Source organism: Trichosurus vulpecula, chromosome 2, assembly GCF_011100635.1.
Source record: "Trichosurus vulpecula isolate mTriVul1 chromosome 2, mTriVul1.pri, whole genome shotgun sequence".
In the NCBI taxonomy this organism is placed as follows: Eukaryota; Metazoa; Chordata; class Mammalia; order Diprotodontia; family Phalangeridae; genus Trichosurus; species Trichosurus vulpecula.
In genome coordinates this window covers 13,848,111-13,870,137 of record NC_050574.1, presented here as the reverse complement: position 1 = coordinate 13,870,137, position 22,027 = coordinate 13,848,111, and the positions used below count along the sequence as shown (strand labels likewise).

General features: G+C 39.8%; 1 protein-coding gene across 1 annotated transcript in view; it reads right to left on the bottom strand.

The window, feature by feature from the left end:
* The window catches only part of LOC118836261 (vomeronasal type-2 receptor 26-like), a 38,966-nt gene extending 34,261 nt beyond the window's left edge, over window positions 1–4,705 (bottom strand). The window contains exon 1 of the mRNA XM_036743594.1: window positions 4,578–4,705. The gene's annotated coding sequence lies outside the window, so the exon portion shown is untranslated. The remainder of the gene's footprint in view (window positions 1–4,577) is intronic.
* Window positions 4,706–22,027: the final 17,322 nt, after the last annotated feature.

Below are 22,027 nucleotides of genomic sequence, written 5' to 3'. Positions count from 1 at the left end.
ATTATCACTTTTTGCAGATGATGTGATGATTTACTTAAAGAATCCTAGAGAATTAAGTAAAAAACTACTTGAAATAATAAACAACTTTAGCAAAGTTGCAGGATATAAAATAAATGCAAATAAATCCTTGGCATTCTTATACATTACTAACAAAGCCCAACAGCAAGAGGTAGAAAGAGAAACTCCATTTAAAGTTACTGTAGACACTATAAAATATTTGGTAGTCTACTGGCCAAGACAAACCCAGGGCCTATATGGACATAATTATGAAACGCTTTTCACACGAATAAAGTCAGATCTAAATAAATGGAAAAATATCAGTTGCTCATGGTTAGGCCGAGCTAATACAATAAAAATGACAATTTTACCTAAATTAATTTACTTATTTAGCACCATACCAATTGAACTACCAAAAGATTATTTTACAGAGCTGGATAAAGTAATAACAAAATTCATCTGGAAGAACAAGAGGTCCAGAATATATAGGGAATTAATGAAAAAAAATGCTAGGGAAGGTGGCCTAGCCATACCAGATATTAAGCTGTACTATAAAGCAGCAATCATCAAAACTACTTGGTACTGGCTAAGAAACAGAGTGGTGGATCAGTGGAATAGGTTAGGTACACAAGATGCAGTAGTCAATGACTATAGAAATCTCCTCTTTGATAAACCCAAAGAATCCAGCTTCTGGGCTAAGAATTCACTATTTCACAAAAACTGCTGAAAATTGGAATATGATAGGGCAGAAAATGGGCGTACACCAATATCTTACACCATATACCAAAATAAAGTTAAAATGGGTTCATGATTTAGGAATAAAAGCTGATACCAGAAGCAATTTGGGAGAGCAAGGAATAGTTTGCCTATCAGAGTTATGGGAAAGGAAAGAATTTATGATACAACAAGAGACAGAGAGCATTACAAAATGCAAACTGGGTAATTTTGGTTATGTTAAACTGCAAAGTTTTTGTGTAAACAAAGCCAACGCAATGAAGAATAGCAGGGAAGCAGACAACTGGGAGAATATCTTAACGACTAGTGTCTCTGATAAGGGCCTCATCTCTAAAATATACAGGGAATTGAGCAAAATTTATAGGAAGACAAGTCATTCCCCAATTGAGAAATGGTCAAAGGATATGAACAGGCAGTTCTCAGAGGAAGAAATTAAAGATATATGTAGGCATATGAAAAAATTCTCTAAATCACTACTGATTAGAGAAATGCAAATTAAAACAACTTTTAGGTACCACATCTCTCCTGTCAGATTGACTAACATGACAAAACAGGAAAATGATAAATGCTGGAGAGGATGTGGGAAAATTAGAAGGCTGTTACATTTCTGGTGGAGTTGTGAACTGATTCAGCCATTCTGGAGAGCAATTTGGAACTATGCCCAAAGGGCTATAAAAATGTGCATACCCTTTGATCCAGCAATACCACTTCTAGGGCTGTATCTCAAAGAGATCACAGAAATGGGAAACAGACACATATGTACAAAAATATTTATAGCAGCTCTTTTGTGGTAGCAAAGAATTGGAAATCAAGGGAATGCCCCTCAATTGGGGAATGGCTGAATAAGTTGTGGTATATGAATGTAATGGAATACTATTGTGCTATTAGAAATGGGGAAGATATGGACTTCAGAATAACCTGGAAAAACCTATATGATACAATGCTGAGTGAGCGGAGCAGAACCAGGCAAACATTATACACAACCACAGATACATTGATTCTAACCAATTGGTGACTAAACTTGATAGATTTAGCTCTTCCCAGCAATACAAGTTTCAAAGATAACTCCAAAGGACTCATGATGGAGAGAGCTATCTACATCCAGGGAAAGAGCTATGGAGTCTGAATGCTGATTGAGGCAAACTATTTGCTCTCCCTTTTTTTCTTTTGTTTTTTTTTTTTTATCTCTTTTGTTTTTGTTTTTTGGTTTTGTTTCTTCTCTCTCATGATTCATTCCATTAGTCATAATTCTTCTTTACAATTTGACTATTGTGTAAATTAGTTTAATGCAAAAGTTATATATAGGATTCCATGCCATCTTGGGGAAGGAGAGGGGGGGAAAGAAAACCTGGAACTCAAAATCATGTGGAACTGAGTGTTGTAAATTAAAAATAAAATATCTTAATTAAAAAAAACAAAAGGAGACTGGGTATTACTGCTCTCCCATACAAAAATTCTGTCTTAATACTGGGGAGTCAAAGAGAGTGGGATCCTATATTATCCCCTTCTTGCCTTGAATAATTCTCCCTTTAAGTTCACCTTCATTTCATTATAAAATGAGCAGCGATATCCACTTCCCGGTGTTTGGGTCTCACCTCAATACCAGTCCATTTCTGTGATTTTCATAAACTGTTGTGTCATTATCAGCATCCTTCTTCCAGAAAGAAACAAAATTATTTAATGTTACTAATACACACATGAGAACTGAGTCCTCAGTCCTTATCTCTCCTTGCACAAAATAGTTCAGATTGAATAAGAGTTTGTGATCTCACATACATACCCTTCCTTTTTTATATTTCCTCATTACATACAATATATTATAACTGGAAATTGCTTGCAATCAGATCACAATTAAATGACAGATCTTCTCTATGACTCAACCTCCTTCTCACTGTAATAGCTTAGATAGTAATAAAAATCATACGTATTCCTGGCCTTTAGAAGTAACTAGGTGAAAGGGTGGCTAGAACACCAAGCCTGGAGTCGGGAAGACCTGAGTTCCAATCTGCCTTCGGATACGTACTCATTATATGACCCTGAGCAAGGCACTTAGCCCTGATCGCTTCAGTTTCTTCGTCTGTAAAATGAGCTGGAGAAGGAAACGGCAAATCACTCCAGTATCTTTGCCAAGCAAATTCCAGATGGGGTCACAAAGAGCTGGACATGACTAAAATGATGGAACAATAACATTTTGTGAGATGAGAGGGTTTTAAAAAAACATTATTGAAATCATCACGGAATACCTAAAATTGTGGGAAAATGGCTAAGGCCCCAGTGATTCTGACATTGTTGAAGAAGAACTGAGACCAGCAAGTAAAAATCTCCAAATTTCCTAAAGGGAGAAAAGATAAAAATTCTAAAGTCTCTAGGAAATGTTGAGTATTCAGAAATTAGGGTTAAAAATTCTTAGAGTGATGTTGGCAAATTAGAGTGAGTCACTTCAAGCTTCCTACATGAGATAGTTATATTTGCTCATTTCCCCCAGCATTTGCTGTACTAGTAGACCATATAAATGTCATTGGGTGGGATTCTAATGAGAAATTTAATCTGTTTCCATGACAAAGAAAATGAGCAAAGCATACGGTGCGATAATACAGGAGAGGGGTATATGGGTCACTAATACCCAATTTGTATTTGAAGACAGGCATATGGTTCCCTTATTGGTTCTGTTCTCCTCATATTTACATCATTAATTCATTCACTAATATCATTAACTTCTTCAGGGGAAGGAACTATATGGATTGTGGCTTTGACTTCCCAGTGCTTACCTAGTACTTTGCACGTACAAGGTTATTAAGAAATATTTTAGAAATTGAGTTGAGTTTACTCAACCAACATTTAACAAACACCTAATAGGAACAACACATTCTACTGGACTCTTTCAACCATAAATGAGAAGAAGTAAAAAGGAGATACGGAATATGTTATAGGCTTGTTTTTGTTTCAATTCGTGTCACCCTTTAACGTCAGCGCCTATGGCAACAATCACTGCAAATAAATAGAGATGAGCAAAAAGAGGGGATATTGCTTAGGAGCGGAGAAGGTGCATAGCATTTCGTTGAGTTCACCTTTCACCTGTGGTCACAGCGATCAAATCCTATAATCTGTTGATTTCAACACTGACAGGAAGATTCATACCTGAGAAGCTACAAAGTACTTTGTTCTGTGAAATATGGGCAGAGCCTTCTAATTTACCTCGTCCTGGAGCCCTCTGCTACAGAGATGAGAGAAGGGACTCTCCTAATGTCTGTCTGTCTGTCTCTCTCTCTCTCTCTCTCTCTCTCTCTCTCTCTCTCCCTTTGCTTTCTCTTTCTGTCTTTGTCTCTGTCTGTGTCTCTCTATCTCTGTCTCTGCCTTTCTGCATCTATGTTTGTCTGTGTCTCTGTGTGTTTCTCTCTGTCTGTCTCTGTCTCTGTTTCTCTGTCTCTCTCTCTGTCTCTCTGTCTCTCTCTCTCTCTCTCTCCCTTTGCTTTCTCTTTCTGTCTTTGTCTCTGTCTGTGTCTCTCTATCTCTGTCTCTGCCTTTCTGCATCTATGTTTGTCTGTGTCTCTGTGTGTTTCTCTCTGTCTGTCTCTGTCTCTGTTTCTCTGTTTCTCTGTCTCTCTCTCTGTCTCTCTGTCTCTCTCTCTCTCTCTCTCACACACACACACACACACGCACACACGCACACACGCACACACGCACACACACACAAAAGAACTGAGATAACAGAAAATAAAATGAATGAAAGTCAAAGACGAAGATTTGGGGATGTATTGTACTGAGTCCCACAGGCTCTGTCAGCACATTTCAGAACCACCAGGAAGAAAAGCAACTCTTTAAAGTATGGCAACACAGCCACTTACTGAAAATTATTACAAGTCTTTTGAGGATGTTCCAAGCCTGTGAAACTGTTCACTTCAACTGAATACAAGGAGAAAAATCCCCCAATTAGCAGATCCCCATCTCTGCAGAAGTCATGACTGATTTGCTGGAAGCAGGAGAGCATGTCTGTCCTGAACACAGAGAGAAGCAGACACAGGAGCAGCGATGTGAAAAGAAGGGAAAGCATCATGATAATGGATCCTGAATAAGAAGCAAGTTGTTAGGTCCTGAGTCTGTGAGGAGCTGAGGAAGAGGCAGGTCTCAAGAGATAATGGCTGTTTTACTGATGTCCCAATAGAAATGCTCCCTGGCATAAGAAAAAATGTCTGTAATCCCTGCCCCAAGTCTTGCCTGTCCCTGACACCTGAGAGAACACAAGAGAATGTGAGTCAGGTCCACGTCAAGGCCAAGGACAACCCTGGAGGAACAGAAGGCTATCCATGGAGTTATTATAGGGATCTCTCAGTGCTCTTGTTATTGGGATGGCTAGGACCCCACCCCTTTTAGCCTTCAGCCCACATAGACCGATCTTTGCATGGAGGGCCTCTGGGGACCATCCTTGCCTGAAGTCTCTGCACCTGTGTTCCTGAGTCCAAGAAAAACAAAAATAGAAAAGTCTGTTTGGGAAGCTCCTTTCCTTTTCTCAGGCCCAGGGGAAAAATGAGGTCTGGTGCCTTCAGGGATCCCTCTTCTGCTGCAGAAACCTGTGTATGCCTTAGTAGTGTCCCTGCAGTCAAGCTGAGTGAGGGTGTCAGGAGTCGCATCTGGCAGTCTGAGGGAGCTGATTCCTGGAATGGCAGATCATGAGGCAGGAAGAAGTGATGAGAGGTAACAAGGTCAGAAAGTGAAGTGATATCCGTAGTGCCTGCAGTCTGCCAGGCCTGTGGCCCTGCTCTCCATAATTTATGGCACCATGATCAGGGCAGTATGGGCCTCCCTCAGACACACATAGAATAATTCCCCTGCAGACTTTGTCCTTGGGTGTGGAAGGGACACAAGTTCTGTCTCCAAGCACTATGGGGTTTACATGCAGACACAGGAGTTCAAGTACCACTGACCAAGTTGTGACCATTCTCTGAGAAACCAGGGGTGGACAAGGTTTGTTTCCAAAACTAAAAGGAGCTGGCTAAGTAAAAGCAAGAGCCAAACAAACTCTTTTCCTTCAACCTAATGATTAATCTTCCCTGCATCTTTATTAATAGAAATTAGAAGTGAATTTCTGTATAGTTAATAATATGGTAATAATAAATAGTATACTAATAATGTCATAAACACTATAAGAAAAATCATCTTTGGCTCCCTGTTTTCTACTGATTAAAGTATAAATTCATAACCTATCATTCAAGGCCATTTACAAGCTGTATCCCACCTGCCTTTCTAGGCCCACTTTATATGAGATACTTTCTCATAATTGAATTAGTCACCTAGCATCATTCTTGTCTTCTCTTCCAGCATCTCTATAATTTTGACTCTTAACACTTGTCTGCCGTAGAATCTTTGCATCGATCTCCGTCTGTAAAAAGTCATGGTTCAACCCTAGTTTTACCTTCACTGGGAACTTTCTTGATCCACCTCACTGCAGAGTATCTCTCATTCCTCATAATATTGTTTGTTTCCTTTGTTCCCCTGGAGCTTTGTTCTTATCCAGTTCTGTCTTCTACAACAGTTACTGCTATACACACAAACACCACACCATACCCGCATCTAATGGACTAAAGCTTCTTGGGAGAAGAAACTGTTGCTTTTTTATCTTTGTATCTTCAGTTTTGAACAAAAGAAGGTTTCACTGAGATACAGGTGACTGATAGATACGTGTTCAATTCACCTGAATTAAACTGAATTCAAGAGTATGGGTAGTAGAAATCCCATGTGATTCAAGAATTGAACCTTCTGTCTCTTTCACTTCTGTTGACCTTAGATTTGAATTAATAAAGTGACCTCATGGGGAATGACCCAGAGAATTCAGAGAAATTCAGTGCCTTACCTCTGCCTGAGATTTTCTATTGTGTTATTAAATTCCTTTTGGTTATGTAAATTCCAGTCTGATCAAACTAACCAAGAAATGATCGTGCTATTATAGCAAGGGCAATATGAAGTGTGTGATATTGAGAGGGTTGAAAAATGAGTTTCCAAAAGTACTAGAAGCTATGACTTAGATCAAGTTACAAATTTGCCTGAGTTCAAACAGAATTGAATGACAGACTCATCATCCTCTCTTCAAGGTTAGGTACCAGCAGATATCTGTGTCATTCATAAACAGCAAGGGACTGTGATACCAAAGCTAGTTAGGTAAATGAAGCCAAGAGATTGTTTTGCTGAAGGGGTTTATGTCCTTCACAGAATGATCCTTCCATGTGAGGATTTGGCATGAGAAGATTTTGTCTCAGGATAGTCAGAAAAAGGGGGAAGAACCTGAAGGCAGAAGCAGAATGAATACTTTCTAAGATCAATAAAGCTTATTATTGAGAAGCAAGCCCATCTCCAGCCTTTCCTTCCAAGAACCATTGATCCTGCTCCATTTGAACCCTGTCATTCAATAGCTGGTGGTAGAATATATACATTATAGTATATAATATGTGTGTATACATATGTACATATATATGTCTAGCTTCACTTTCCCCATTTTCTTGTCACCCGTATACTCCTAACATGCTTCTATCCCCAACATTCTTTTAAAATTTTCTCTCTAAGGACATCTACAATGATATCATCATTCTGAAATCTAAGGGCCTCTTCTATTCCACAACTTTATTAAGCACTGTTCAGTAATTGAAATTGTTGATAATTACTGCCTTCTTGATACTTCCTTCATAAGTGAAGGAAAAATGCTTACTCCTAGCTCTCCTAATTCTTACTTAGCTATGTAAATTATTCTCCCACCCCACCATGAAAGAAATCTTGTACAGGCCTCCATGCCTCTCCCCTTTTTCTTCATTTCATCCTTTAATGAATAGGAAGTCAATCAGCACACATGCATTGATGCTTACCATGGGCCATACAAAGTGGTAACTACTGGGAATAAAAAAAAAAACAAAAGATATTCCTTCCCTGCCTTTAAGGATTGTTTTTCTTTGCCCTTTTCTCTTTTTGTTTTTTTTTTTACATTCATTTTTATATTTTGAGTTCCAAATGTTCTGTTTCCCTCCAGTCCCTCCCTTTCCTACTGAGAAAGCAAGCAATATGACACTCATTATACATGTGAAGTCATGCACAACTTATTTCCATATTAGTCATGTTGGAAAAAGAAAAGCAAGAAAAGCTAAACTTCCATTTGCTCCGTTCTAATTTTTAAGAAATTATTTTCTTCAGTAAGCTTTTGGACCTCCTTTGCCATTTGGCTAAATCTGCTTTTTAAGGCGTTCTTCCCCTCATTGGCTTTTTGGAGTTCTTTTGCCACTTTTGTTAGTCTATTTTTATTTTTTTTATTCTTTTTTATTAATTAATTAACTTATTTTTAGTTTTAGTTTACAACATTCAGTTCCTCAAGTTTTTGAGTTTCAAATTTTCTCCCCCTCCATATCTTTCCCCCTCCCCACCTAAGATGGCATGCAATCTGATGTAGGTTCTACATATACCTTCACACTAAATGTATTCTCACAATAGTCAAGTTGTAAAGAAAAACTATAACCAATGGAATTAACCATGAGAAAGAAGAAACAAAACACAAATGAAAACAAAAACAAACCAAAAAAAGCAAGCAAATAGTTTGCTTCAATCTGCTTTGAGACAGTCTATCTTCTTCAGTATTTTTGGGTCTCCTTTAACAAGCTGTTGACTCATTTTTTATAATTTTATTGCATCACTCTCACTTGTCTTCCCAATTTTTCCTCTACTTCTCTTGCTTGATTTTCAAAATCCTTTTTGAGCTCTTCCATGACCTGAGACCAATTCATATTTTTCTTGGAGGCTTTTGATGTAGGAGCTTTAACTTTGTTGTCTTCTTCTGGCTGTGTATGTTTTGATCTTTGTCATCAAAGTAAGATTCTATAGTCTGAGTTTTTTTATGCTGTTTGTTCATTTTCCCAGCCAATTACTTGACTTTTGAGCTCTTTGTCAAGGTAGGACTCTTCTTCCTGAATGGAGGGTGCTCTGTCCCAAGCTTCAGGGGTTTTGCATAGCTCTTTTCTGAGCTACTTCTAGGCACCTCTAAATTTTCAGTTCTTCTAAGGTGGTATGATCAAAGGAGAGGTGTTTACTCCTCTCCAGCCCTGTGCTCTGGTCTCTGAGTGACCTCAAGCACTTTATTCTGCCTTGGAACTGTGAGAAGTATTCTCTCTTCACAGCCACCACAAGCTCTGCCATGCCAGTGTTCTTCCTCACCCCAGGACTGAGATCCAGATCCAAGCAGGGCAAAGCAAGAGGATCCTGCCTCAGCACCAGCAAAGAGATCCCTGCAATCTCCCTCTGATAAGTTGCTTGATCCCCCACCATCTGTCTGCCTGGAGCTCCAGAAACAGCCACTGCTGCTGCTGCTGCCATTGCTGCCCACCACCTCCACCACCCCAAGGCTGGGGCCAGACCACGATCTTCTCTTACCCAGGTCTGACAGAGTTTTCCCACTGACCTTCTACATTGTCTTTGGATTTGTGGGTTGAGAAGTCTGGAAACCATCACAGATGCCAGTGATTCAGTCCCCTGAGGCCTGCTCCAGCCCTGTCTGTGCTGGTGTGGCCCACGCTGGGCTGTGCTCCACTCCCAACCCCGTGCAATAGACCTTTCCTGTTGACCTTCCGGGTTTGTCTTAGGCTGAAAATGTGTTTCACTCTGTCATTTAGTGGGTTCTGTAGCTCTAGAATTTGTTTAGAGTCATTTTTTACAGGTATTTGTAGGGGTTTGAGGGAGAGCTCAAGCAAGTCCCTGCTTTTACTCTGCTGTCTTGGCTCTGCCCTGCTCTTGGTTCTGCCTCCCTCTATGATTTCTTAAAATGAATGGAGGTCTCATATAATTTACAGTCACATTTCAATTTTAACACACATACCAATTTAAAAAGTTATTTTAAAATTCATCAGTACTTTAGCTTTAAGAATCCCTAAATTCTAACTAGGTGTTCCAATCACACTGAATTACTTTGTGGTTGTTTCCCGATTCATAGAACTCTTTTCTCTTTTTGGAAGTCAGGAAAGGGTTAAGTGCCAGTTCCCTTTCAAAGTGTTCTTCACGTTGAAACTTTTACTGCCACAGCCCCCAGACCTGCCTCTTGATAACCATGCAAATGCAGGCTGTTTACTGCTGGAGCTTTCCCCAAGTTTCCAAACTTTCCAATCCTCCATTCACAGTGCAAACAGATTACCACTTTCTTCCTACCCACGCTCCTCTCATTTCTACATGCTTAAACTTTCACACTTTTCCTTCTATATACATATAATTCTAGTGCGCTTTGGTTAAAGCCCCTTTAAAAGCATTCATGGCTTGTTTCTTTCCTACTCTGATGCCAGGTCTGAGTGGAAAAAGTTTGTCCCCTCCTCACTTATTTCCTTGTCTAACCTTCTACACTCCAGAACCTGGCCACAGTTCAGAAATGTGGAGGAAAGGAAAGAATCTTTTTAAAAATATATAGTGGTTCACATTAATTAATAGACAAAGATTTCCCAGTAATGTTCATTGTTTTGTTTTTTTCCTGATCCAATACTTCTCACTTTCTCCTACTTGCTTATACCAATTATATCTCAAATAATCTTCACTTCTCTCAGTATAATTTCTTTCTCTCTCTCTCCCTTCCACCCACCAGGGTGCTGCAGTCAGCCAAGGAGGTTGGGAGAGAAAGAGAAAAAACTCTCTTTCCCCTATACCATCCTTTTTTCCTCCTCTTCTTTGGGAGCCCACACTTTGGGGTTCCCCTCCTCTCTCACAATCACATACCTTAACACCTTTTTACCTACATTCTTAACTACCTTCAGCCTGGCTAGCCAGCAAGTCAGCATTTCTATATATTTCTCATTATCTTCCACCTTCTCACCTAAATCCCCAGCTATGACAACAGTTGCTTTCTGAATGTCACTTTCTAACTGTACCCCCTCCTGTGGTTTCCTACTGTCAGTTTCTGAGTCTAGGACTTTGATAGTGGCTTCCCTCAATGCTATGAGAAAGGGTCAACCCACTACCCTCTTCTCTTCTTCCCAAAACCCTATGGAAGATACTTGCATCAGAAGGGACTCTAGGCCTTTTGGCATATTTGGACATCCCCCTCCTCCCTCGGAGGTCCGCAACTCTCCAACACCCTGGGCACCCCCACTCCAGTCTATCCCCTACTCTCTTTGGGATTTCTGTTGTATCCAGCCGACTACGTCAACTGTGGGGTCCAGAATTCCTCTGGCTTGGGAACTTTGTACCTTACCAAAGGTAAATATCCCTGTGCACTGGGATATTCTCAGCTTTCCCAATCAGAGGAGCTAATTTGGAACTGGAGAAAGAGGCTGAGAGATCCAGACTGATTACAAGAAATAGCAGTCTAATCAATAGAATTATCTACATGAAAACGGGCAGTCTGGAGTGGCTCCCAAACAAACAGTCTCAATAGTAGATCTACCAGACCAATAACAGTAAAGACATCAGAAGTGACAACAGTGATGGTGACAATTCTGATGACAGCAGTCATGATCACAGAGACAATCCCAACCAAAATGATCATGCCAATGACATCTATAGCAATGGCTATGGTGAGTGTTGAGGAAGGGCTGCTGGAAGAGGCTTGAGGAGACTCAAAATGTTGGGAATATTTCTTGCAGGGAGAAGGAGAGTGAATCTTTTAGGAAGGGTCAAAAATTGGTAATTTTTAAAAATTTTTGTTCTAATTCAAAAGTGTTAATATTGACAATTTCTGCATTTTAAAATTATGATTTTTTGCCACATGATGTTATTCCCTTTTTGAGATCACTTGAGTGTACCCTCCCCTCACCTGATCTATCCTCCCCTTTTTCTCTTTCACAGTCCAACTCCAAGAACAAGGAATGTCCACTGTTTGCTGCCACCTTTGCAACATGCAAGCTAAGTTTGAACTCAGCCACAGAAAAGCTGCAGAGAGAAGTGGAAAAGTTGTAGAAGTGAAAGCAAAGGAGCTAGAAGTGTACAAAGAGAGTGAAGCAAGATGTCAATGAAAATATCATGAGGCTTTATCTTCAGGCTCCATTTTTGATGAAGGTGCCACCATGTCGGTATGAGGTCACCCAGAGAGGAGTGGACATGACGTCAGTTCTGATGAAGGACTCATCATGTCACCCCAGTTTGTCCCAGGATAATTGGAAGATTTGGAAGGTGCAACAAAGTACTTTCTTCTGTAAATAGGGGAAAAACTTCCTAACTTACCTCATCTCTGAACTCTGAGAGACTGATTGGCTACCAAGATTGTTCTGTTCTCGTTCTCTCTCTCTCTCTCTGTGTCTCTCTCTCTCTCTCTCTCTCTCTCTCTCTCTCTCTCTCTCTCTCTCACTGTGCGTGTCTCTCTGTCTCTCTCTGTCTCTCTGTCTCTCTCTCTCTTTCTGTCTGTCTCTGACTGTCTGTCTCTCTCTGTCTCTCTCTCTCAACCCCCTCAGCTAGCTGCTACAGTGGAGCACTGGGCCTCTGTAAAACCTGTGTTCAAATCCAGCCAAATGCTTACTATCTGTGCGACCCTCATTCTTCCTGGTTGCTCTCTTATTGTTCAGTTGTTTAGTCTGTTGCTACTCTTTGCGATCCCGTAAAGCAGACTGTTCAAATATAGTGTCCAAAAATAGAGAACAGTAGAGAACAGCCATTGAGCAGCTGGGTGGCACAGTGGATAGACAGCTGGACCTAGAGTCATAAAGACCTGACTTCAAATCCAGCCTTACTAGCTGTATGACCCTGGGAAAATCACTTATCCCTTTTTTGCCTCAGTTTTCTTATTTGTAATATAATAGCACCTACCTCCCAGGATTGTTGTGAGGAAATAGAAACAGCTGATGATTCAACAGATAGTGCCCTGGGCCTGGGGTCAGGAAGACCTAAGTTCAAATCCAGCTTCAGACACTAGCTGAGTGACCTTGGGGCAAGTGACCTCTGAGGTGGCTCAGTGGATAAAGCACTGGGCCAGGAGTCAGGAAGACCTGAGTTCAAATTTGGCTTCAGATACTTACTAGCTGTGTGACCATGGGCAAGTCACTTAACTTCTATTTTCCTTCCTCTACTGGAGAAGGAAAAGGCAAACTACTCCACTATCTTTGCCAAGATACCAAACAACTACAACTTTGGTGATTTCATCAACTCCTGTATCATTAATTATTGCCATTATGAAGACTATCCGCAAACACACACATTCTTTCACATCTCCCAGAATTCTACTCCTAGATGCTTGCTGTTCCTGTCTAATCCCCATCCTCAAGTAAGAAGAGGAGTGAGACCTTCCTCTGACCACTTGCCTTCCATCTCCTTTGTGGGGACTTTTAAGAGAAGGCTGAGGGGAGTGACTTCGATCTTCACCAGCAAGGTACCTCCCATGTCCTGCTTCCTGCCTGATCTGCCGCTTGCAATGTGGAGAGCCTTCAGCGTCAAAAGAAGCAATCTTTCCTTTGACCTCCAGCCTTCCATGTCCTATTGCACCTCTCCCTTGAGGGAAGAGGAAGGGAATCTGTGGAGAGCAGGACTTCCATCTCCTGCTGGGCAGGTTCAATGTCCATATTCTGCTGCATCATGACCTGCTTCATCTCCAGCCTTTGGAAGGAAGAGGAGTACTGACTTCTATCTGACCATCTGACCATGTGCCTTCAGCATCTCATTTTGCCCTTGTCTTCTACCTGATCTTTCACCTCTTCTGGGAAGAGAGAGTAGCACATTCCACTCAATGAAGAATATTCTCATAACTTGTCATACACAACACATCCCAGTGATTCTTAACCCCTCAGATCAACATCCATTCCCCATTTCCCATTCCCCTAAGCTCTCCCATTCCAAAGTCCCCAAAACCATCATTCACCTTTCCATTATGCCTCTTGAAATACCTTTTCTATAGGCAAGAATCTTCCTTTCATTCTAAATCCTTTCCTCTCTCACTTCTTCCATCTTCTAGCTATCATTGAAATCTGGGCCCCTTCTGATGACTGTAAGGGCAAGCAAAGGGGGACTTTTTACCGTTTTTTTTTCTTTTGGAGTGCTTCTCAGCACTAAGGCAATCAAATGCCTTTGATTGAGTCTTGCCTTTGTTTGTAGGAAGGCCCAGGAAGGTGTGTGTGTGTGTGTGTGTGTGTGTGTGTGTGTGTGTGTGTACCCAGATGATAGCCATTGAACTCAGAATCAAGAACTCTCAGAACTGCTAGAAGAGAGATTTTGCTTTGGGGGCTCACTCATTAGAAGAGTGTTTGTGTGATTTGACCAGACTAGACTCTGGGTAGCCATTAAGGAGTGCCCCTGGCTTTGAAAACCTAGATGTTGGTACTTCTCTCTCTGGTAACTATGTATGTATTGTCTTGGCCAGACAGTTAGAAGCCCTGTCTGTTGATTTGTGTTTATTTTCTCTGTTTATAATTTCTCCTCGTAATTTTGGTTTATGTTTTCTCTGAAGTTCAGGGTGCTGACTTTTCCCCCTGAACTAAGTGAATAATATATGTATGTTTAATTAAAGTGAGATTGTAAACCCCTTAAAGTTGTTTTCCTTAGAAAAGCAGAACAAAGAACCTGTGCTAGTAGCCCTCCTGTGTGCTAGTGTTTTTGGCCTCACACAGCCACAGTAGCAGCAAGTAGCATTGCTGTTACAATGACACAGCCTACTTGACCATACTTTCCAGCACTGGTTGAACCTTCACTTATTTCCCTTGGCTAACTGATTGAGGGAGGGGGGATGAATTACTCCTTGCTCCCCAATTCCACTTACATGTTCTCCCCCTACCTCTGTCACCGAGCACCTTCTATTTTGAAGGCCATGCTATTCATATCCACTGCCCTTTGTACTGCACTTTTCAGATCATGTTCAATTTTAGGCGGTATCCCGTTGAAATCTTGTTGTTCAGTTGTGTCCAACTCTTTGTGATCCCGTTGTGGAGTGGTTTGCCATTTCCTTCTCCAGCTTATTTTACAGATGAGGAACTGAGGCAAACAAGGTTAATTGACATGCCCAGGGTCACATAGCTTGTAGGTGTCGGAGGCCATTTGAATTCAGGACAATGATTCTTCCTGACATCAGGCCTCACACTCTATCCACTGCACTACCTAGCTTCTCTAGTTGAAATCTATTTATGGATAAATGTCTAAGAGCTTAAAAGCCTTGACTTTCTATTAACCACAATTCAAAATCCCCCTGCTCTATTCATAGCCCAGAACATACCACTACATTAAAAACCTGACACTCCAGCATTCCACTTTCATCCCATACCTTGCACTTCAATTCATGTTTTGCTCTATACTACTTTTATTACTCGTCTGTACGTCTCACCCAAAGTCACTTTGCCCTTTGGAGATTACCACTCCTCAAACCAAAGTCCCTCCTCCTAAATAATCCTACCTCTACCTCATTGTCTCTGCTCAATCTCTCAGCTTGGGTCCACCAGGCTCAACAATCACCTCACACTTTCTGTTGTGAGCACTTGCTCCAGTTGTGTCTTAGAAACAGTCTACTGACTTGTATATTCTATGAGAGACTTTTTAACCTGTACCTTCCACTGAGCGATACATACACACACACACACACACACACACACACAGAGGAAAATGTAAAACATTAAACTAATCTCCACCAATGTTTGTCGCCCAGCTAGTGCTTATTGCTGCATATCCATGTTCAGATCTATTTACAAACTCTGCCAAAACCTGGATGCCCTTATTGACTGAGAAAAATTATACAAATGACTAGTACCAATAATCAAAGGTAATTAATAAATATTTGCTGATTGATGTTGATAAATACAAAGTAAGAAAAGTGTCTTTCATCAGTTTATAGTTCAATATTTTCCAAACTATGCCTGTGTCGGTCACCTTTACCCCATTTTTCATTACTTTTGGTTTTTTCCCCATTGCCTATCCACTAGTATGTAAAAAGTAGGCCTCATACAGGAATATGCCCATGAATTACATGTCATTCCAAGTGCTAGGCAAAGGTATGTTCTGTTCCCCTATCCTTGGGGAGGTGTTGTCTAGGGTTTATAGAACAGAGTTATCACAGACACTTACTTCTCTGATTGAAAATTTCCCCCTGTGCACATTGGGTACAGTCAAAACAGCAAATAGGCTCTCCTTCCTGAAAAATCTTCTTGAATTCAGAATTACAACTTTTACTACATATAGACTCTGGAGGAATCCAAGCAAGCAGGAGCAATAAGGAGCAAAAACGTACGAGGAATGTAATTTGTCATTGTAAAGGGAAAGATGCCTTGTTCTATGATGGTTAATAATGTTGATTTGGTATGAGCTAAGGAAACATATTGCACATGAGGTACATGCTCATGAAAAAGAATGCTATGTTGGCCATTATGTGGTAATAAAATATTGATTGGCTTGGAAAGCTAAAGCCTTAGATTGTTGCCACATTTTTTGGTCTCTTTGAGTGAGCCCTTTAAATTCCTTGCATCTGAGTTCCCTGATTGAATAAAAAGAGCAGATGTCAGCCATTTCAAGCACTCTAAGGTGACTTCCACTATCTTAAATGATGTGAGGCTGTATATAATGTAAATAGTAATTCTCAGGATGATGAAATGAAAATAAGCAAGAGACCTAAAAAGCTTTCAGTCAATGCCTACACAGAAGAAAAGTTTTAGAGGATTTAATAATGTGGGTGGAAATAACTGTCCAACAAAGTCCTTTGGAAAACTAGCCTCATGCAACTTAGTTGAGAATTTAACCAATTCAGTATATCAGTCCAATCATGTTTTTTGGCTCCAAAGAGATATGTGTTCAGGTTTATGTATACATATAGGTTTGCATATATATGTGTATATATATGTAAATGAGTGTTTATGCTGCATTAATTGGATGCTTTGGCATTTGAGTGATGCAAAATATTGGAAACATCTATATAGTTGGCTTTTTTTCTTTCTCATTTAGATTTTTGCTGTAAAAGGGAAAGAGTTAAATTCAGGGAGAAACTCATACTACTTAATGAGCCTTGTGGAGGAACCCAAATGGTTAAGACTAATTCATGTGACTGGAAATGAAAACTTGGTACTTAAAGTTTACTGACCTGTGAATCATCCCATACTACTGAATTCCTGGATAAGGTGAAATCATGATCTGGCAGTGTCCTGGGAATAAACTGTCCAACTTTCACCAAAATTTCAGGCTTATTGAATAAGACCAAATAATTCATGATGTCATATTTCGCTTCAGTGTTCCTTCTCTCATTCAAAACCACCTTATCTCCAGCACTGTTGTTAAACTGCAGGTTCCTCAGAGAAAAGTGGAACTAAATCTGAAGAGGAATCTCAATCACTCCTTCTTGCCTGGAGATGGAGCTGAGAATTATGCAGAAAATTAAACAGTTAATTAATTGATATATTTATTTGCTTAACAAACATGTACCCATCCCCCCGCTACGTTCAGTGTGCTTGGTTAGAAGATGTATATTTTCAAGTTACCAGAACCTAATGATCTGAGATTTATGACACTCTTTGAAGGTATATTTTTTAAAAAAAAAATCTCCTCTCAGATAGCCTACCACTGGTAGGAAAATTCAAGGATTCACAAAGTTTTGAAGGTGTTAATCATCTTGTTAGCCTTGTAAACACTTCCTTGAATAAAGTAGGTATTCAGTGTATCCTATTTAAAGTTGAGTATGCCCAAGGAGGCATCATTAAACAACATAATGATTTCACCATATTTATCTGGTTCATCTTTGTAAATCAGCAAAGGAGAACTCTAGATGGAAAGTTTTTATATTATACTTTATATTTATGTTACCTGACTATCCTCCTTGCAAAAATGGATAGGGGTGAAAATATGAACAATTGAACTGTGTATTTCCATACCACAAAAATATCTAAGGATCCTGTGAATCATTTGAGTGGAGTAAAATAAAGGCTATCCTACACAATATACATTTGTTACCTTATGTTGTGGTATGAGAGCTGGGGATCCTTTTAACTAATTTCATCAACCCCCAGACCCAAACATTTGGAGATTTCTCAGAGTATATTCTTTTTTAATATTTAATTTACTTATTTTCAGTTTTCAACATATATTTCCATAGGTTTTTAATTTTTCCCCCTCCCTCCCCAAGATGGTATGCAGTCTGATATGGGCTCTACACATACATTCCTATTAATCACATTTTCACATTAGTCATGTTGCATAGAAGAATTACAATGAATGGGAAAAATCATGAGAAAGAAAATAAAACAAAACAAAAGAGAAAAGAGTCAGCTTCACTTTGCATTCCGACTCCATAGTTCTTTCACTGGATGTGGATGGCGTTTTCCATCATTAGTCCTTTGAAAAATTTTTAGGTCCTTAAATTGCTGAGAATGGCTGTCTATCAAAAATCAGTCCTCAAACACTGTGGCTGTCACTGTGTGCAATCTTCTTCTGGTTCTGCTGACTTCACTCAGTATCAGTTCATATAAATCTTTTCGGGTTTTCCCAAAGTCTGTCTGCTCCTCATTTCTTATACCACAATAGTATTCCATTACATTCATATATCACAACTTGTTCAGCCGTTGCACAACTGTTGGGCATCCCCTCAACTTCCAGTTCTTGACCACCACAAAAAGAGGTGCTATAAATATTTTTGTATATGTGGGATCTTTTCTCTTTTTATGATCTCTTTGGGATACAGCCCTAGAAGCACTCTTGCTGGGTCAAAGGGTATGCACATTTTTATAGCCCTTTGAGCCTAGTTCCAAATTGCTCTCCAGAATGGTTGGATCAGCTCACAGCTCCACCAACGATGAATTAGTGTTCCAACTTTCCCATATCTTCTCCAGCATTTATCACTTTCCTGTTTTGTCATGTTAGCCAATCTGGTAGGTGTGATGTGGTACCTCCGAGTTGTTTTGATTTGTATCTCTTTAATCAATAGTGATTTAGAGCATTTTTCATATGACTATAGATAGCTATAATTTCTTCCTCTGAAAACCGCCTGTTCATATCCTTTGACCATTTATCAATTGGGGAATGACTTGTATTCTTGTAAATTTGACTCTGTTCTCAGAGTATATTCTTGATGATGGCATAGCAATCCAAGAGGAACATAAACCTTTGAGATAGCCTCTAAGACTAAATCCAGTTTCTGGGAGAGTCAGAGATTGAGGAACATTGGCTATTGGGAAACAATTGTAATTATAGTAATTACCACTAAAATGATGGCATGAGGTTTACAAAGTAAAAGGTGATGAGATGAAAGAAATGTAAGTGTAGTTATCATAAATGCATGTTATTATACTTATCATAAATTTTCACAAAGATGGTTAATAATTATGCAGAAAGCTTCATTTCATACCCCAATCCAGTTAGCAGTTGAGGCTTATTTGTTCTAATCAGTAAGGCCACATATTAAAGTTTATGGCCTAGAAAAGGGAGTGACAGACTAAGGGAGTGACTAGCCCTTTCTGGAGGGATCTTAAGCCCAAAGGAAGGGCATAGGATGAGACATGATAAAGTAAACCCTCCACAAAAAAATGGCCTCTAGTCATCATAAACATATTGAAATTTATCCTAAACTGAATCCAGAATGTCCTCCATTGTGCTAGAGTTTTAAAAGACAGAGCCTGCAATGAAAAGAGGAAATTCACCTCTTCACTAACAAAAGACTATGGATTATCTTGCCTTTATGTCCATATTACCATTATGGCCACAAATGCATATTAGCTAATTTATGCTGATCCAACAAGCACAAATCACGTAAGAAGTAAATGAGCTTCTTCAGAGTAGGGGAGGTTTCATTTAGTTTTAGTTTTATATTTACAGTACTTAACTATGATGCCTTGATCTCTGTATATGCTTATTACATTTGTTGAAAGGAAATGGAAGATTTTCTAAGTGGAGAGATGTCTACATTTCAAAGGTGCATTTCAACGTGCCATTTTTGGTTCTTAGTTCTAGGCATTATCTACGGAAAGTGAGGATCACTCAGAACTGGACCAAAAATACATTCCTCTATATTTACTTTGACCAATTTACAAGAATATGTGGAGCAAGCTCCTGGGCCCACATCATTATTTGCCTGAATGAGACCTTGTGCATGAATCAATTCAGCTCACCTCAAAAGATGTTTTCTGAACACCTACTGTATGCAACTCACTGTGCTAGATGGTGAAAGCATCCTAGCATCACCAAATATCTGTGGATGTCTGACTTTCTCTATTAGGTGTGTACTAACAATAAATAGAACCTTTAAGGCCTTCATGGTGAGAAAGTACTCTGAAAACTCTGAAAGAAAATCTCAGCAATGACATGCTGTGAACTTCTTATTTATGGATCCTGGTGATCTCAAACTCAAATTGCCCCAAACAGAAGCTATCCTCTTTCCCTTCTAAATCCAGCCCTTCTTCAAATTTCTCATTTGTATTTTGGACACTATCATCTTCCTTGCCACAAAGGTTCAGAATTTCTGAGTCATCCTTTCCTTTGCCCTCCATACAATCAGTTGCTAGGTCTTTTTTCCCTCAACTTCCTTAATATATCTCAGATTTGTTCCCTTTTGTCTGCTTGCACAGATGCTACCCTTGTTCCAGTCTATATCGCTTCTCACCTGGACTGTTGCTATAGCCACTTAAGTTGTTGCCTCTAGAACTTGACTTTAACTGGAACTAGCTGTAATTTCTGTTCTGGCTCCTGGGACTTCCTGGGGAGTCCTAAATTCAGCCTGTCCTCATATGACCTTTACATTTATTCCTACATCAGCACTAATCCATTCCATCCATATGTGGCTTCCTTAATTCTGAGTCTTTGCAGAATGCCCTACTTCAGCCTTTAATTTAAGTCCCAGGCATCTGGATTCTGCCTTCTCCTCAGCACCCATTCCAGTACTATGGCAGTTATTCCCTGACCAGATCTACCTTGAATTCCTTCACCGACTCCTAGCCTTCCAGGACCCAACATTACCATCTCTCACAAGGTTCAACATAGAGAGAGGCCCTGAACAGTCTGATTACCTCCTTCTCTTATTGGTATTAACAGATTTTTAAATGCATTCTGGACTGGGTGAGTTGTTAAACTGTGAATGGCTGGAAGTGAAACAGCAGGCCACAGATGGGTGTTTCAGGAATCAAATAGTGGTGTAGTTAATTGATTTCAGAGTGAGAAATGTGGTTTGCAAACCTGATGTTCTCCTGGGAAGGAGAGCTCTTCATGTTGGAATAAAGGCAAAATTTTTATACAAAAATCACAGGTGGGGAGAGGAAGGAAGGCAGATTACAACACAATCATTTTTAGGTCTTGAGTGTTTCTCCATGGCAACCCCACAAGTGCAGGACTATACAGGTGTTTTTGAGAACTGTGGAAACAGTTCTTAAGTTGATTGTCTCAAATCTTGGGGGTTATGATTACTTGGTGGGGTTCAAAACCAGAGTTCTGTGGATGGGAACAGGATTTACAATCTTCGATTTGATTCACTTAACATTCACAAGCATAGGAATGCAGGAATTGTGAGCATATCAAAACTTCTTGATTGATCACCTTAAGCTGCATCTCGAGTCTCTGACTCCAAAGCCAGAATCTTCTAGGAAAATGGGAGCTCTAAGAAATCTAAATTGTTAGTATATTCATTGCATATATCACATTGACTAATATGAGAATCATAAATCTCTTTACAAGGGACTTCTCTCCAGTTATTTATACTCTGCCCAAGTTTATTCCTCAATGGTTAGTATACCCTCCTCAACCATCACACCCCTCAGTCCTCGTAATTTTGAACCCCAAGGCTGCCACTGTATACCTTTCTTTTCCCATGCCCTTCTGTTTATTCCCTTATCCCCATCTCCTTCAATCTGACCGTTTTCAGTGTCCCAAATCCATATGTAGCAATACCTACTGTAGTATCTGGAATGCTTGTTCCATAGTTATCAAAACTATTTTCATCTTAAAACTTTTTCCTTTCTCACTATTTTCATTATCTGTCACTTGCTAAGGCCTGGTTCCCTCCTGATAACATTGCATTCCTGGCCACACTTTCCAGCACTGGTTTCACTTTCATTCATACTCCACAACTCCCTGGTCATTTTGGGGAAGTCAGGGTACACCTTATTCACCTTTACTACTTCCAGACTTTTCCTCTACCATCATCCCTTAGTAACCTCCATGCAATATTTACTTACCACCCAATCAAAATTCTGCTAGCTGTTAACTACCACTCCCTAGTACCCTCTCCTTTCTTCCTCAGTGTATTGAGTGTCTGTCAAAGGAAGAAAGGAACAAACAAAGTAAGGAACAAACTAATGAAGGAAGGACCTATTATGTTCCAGGTGTTGGCTAAACACTTTGCAAATATTAGCTCATTTGATTTTCACCAGAACCCTGCAAAACAGGTACTGTTATTATATCCACTTTACAGTTGAGGGAA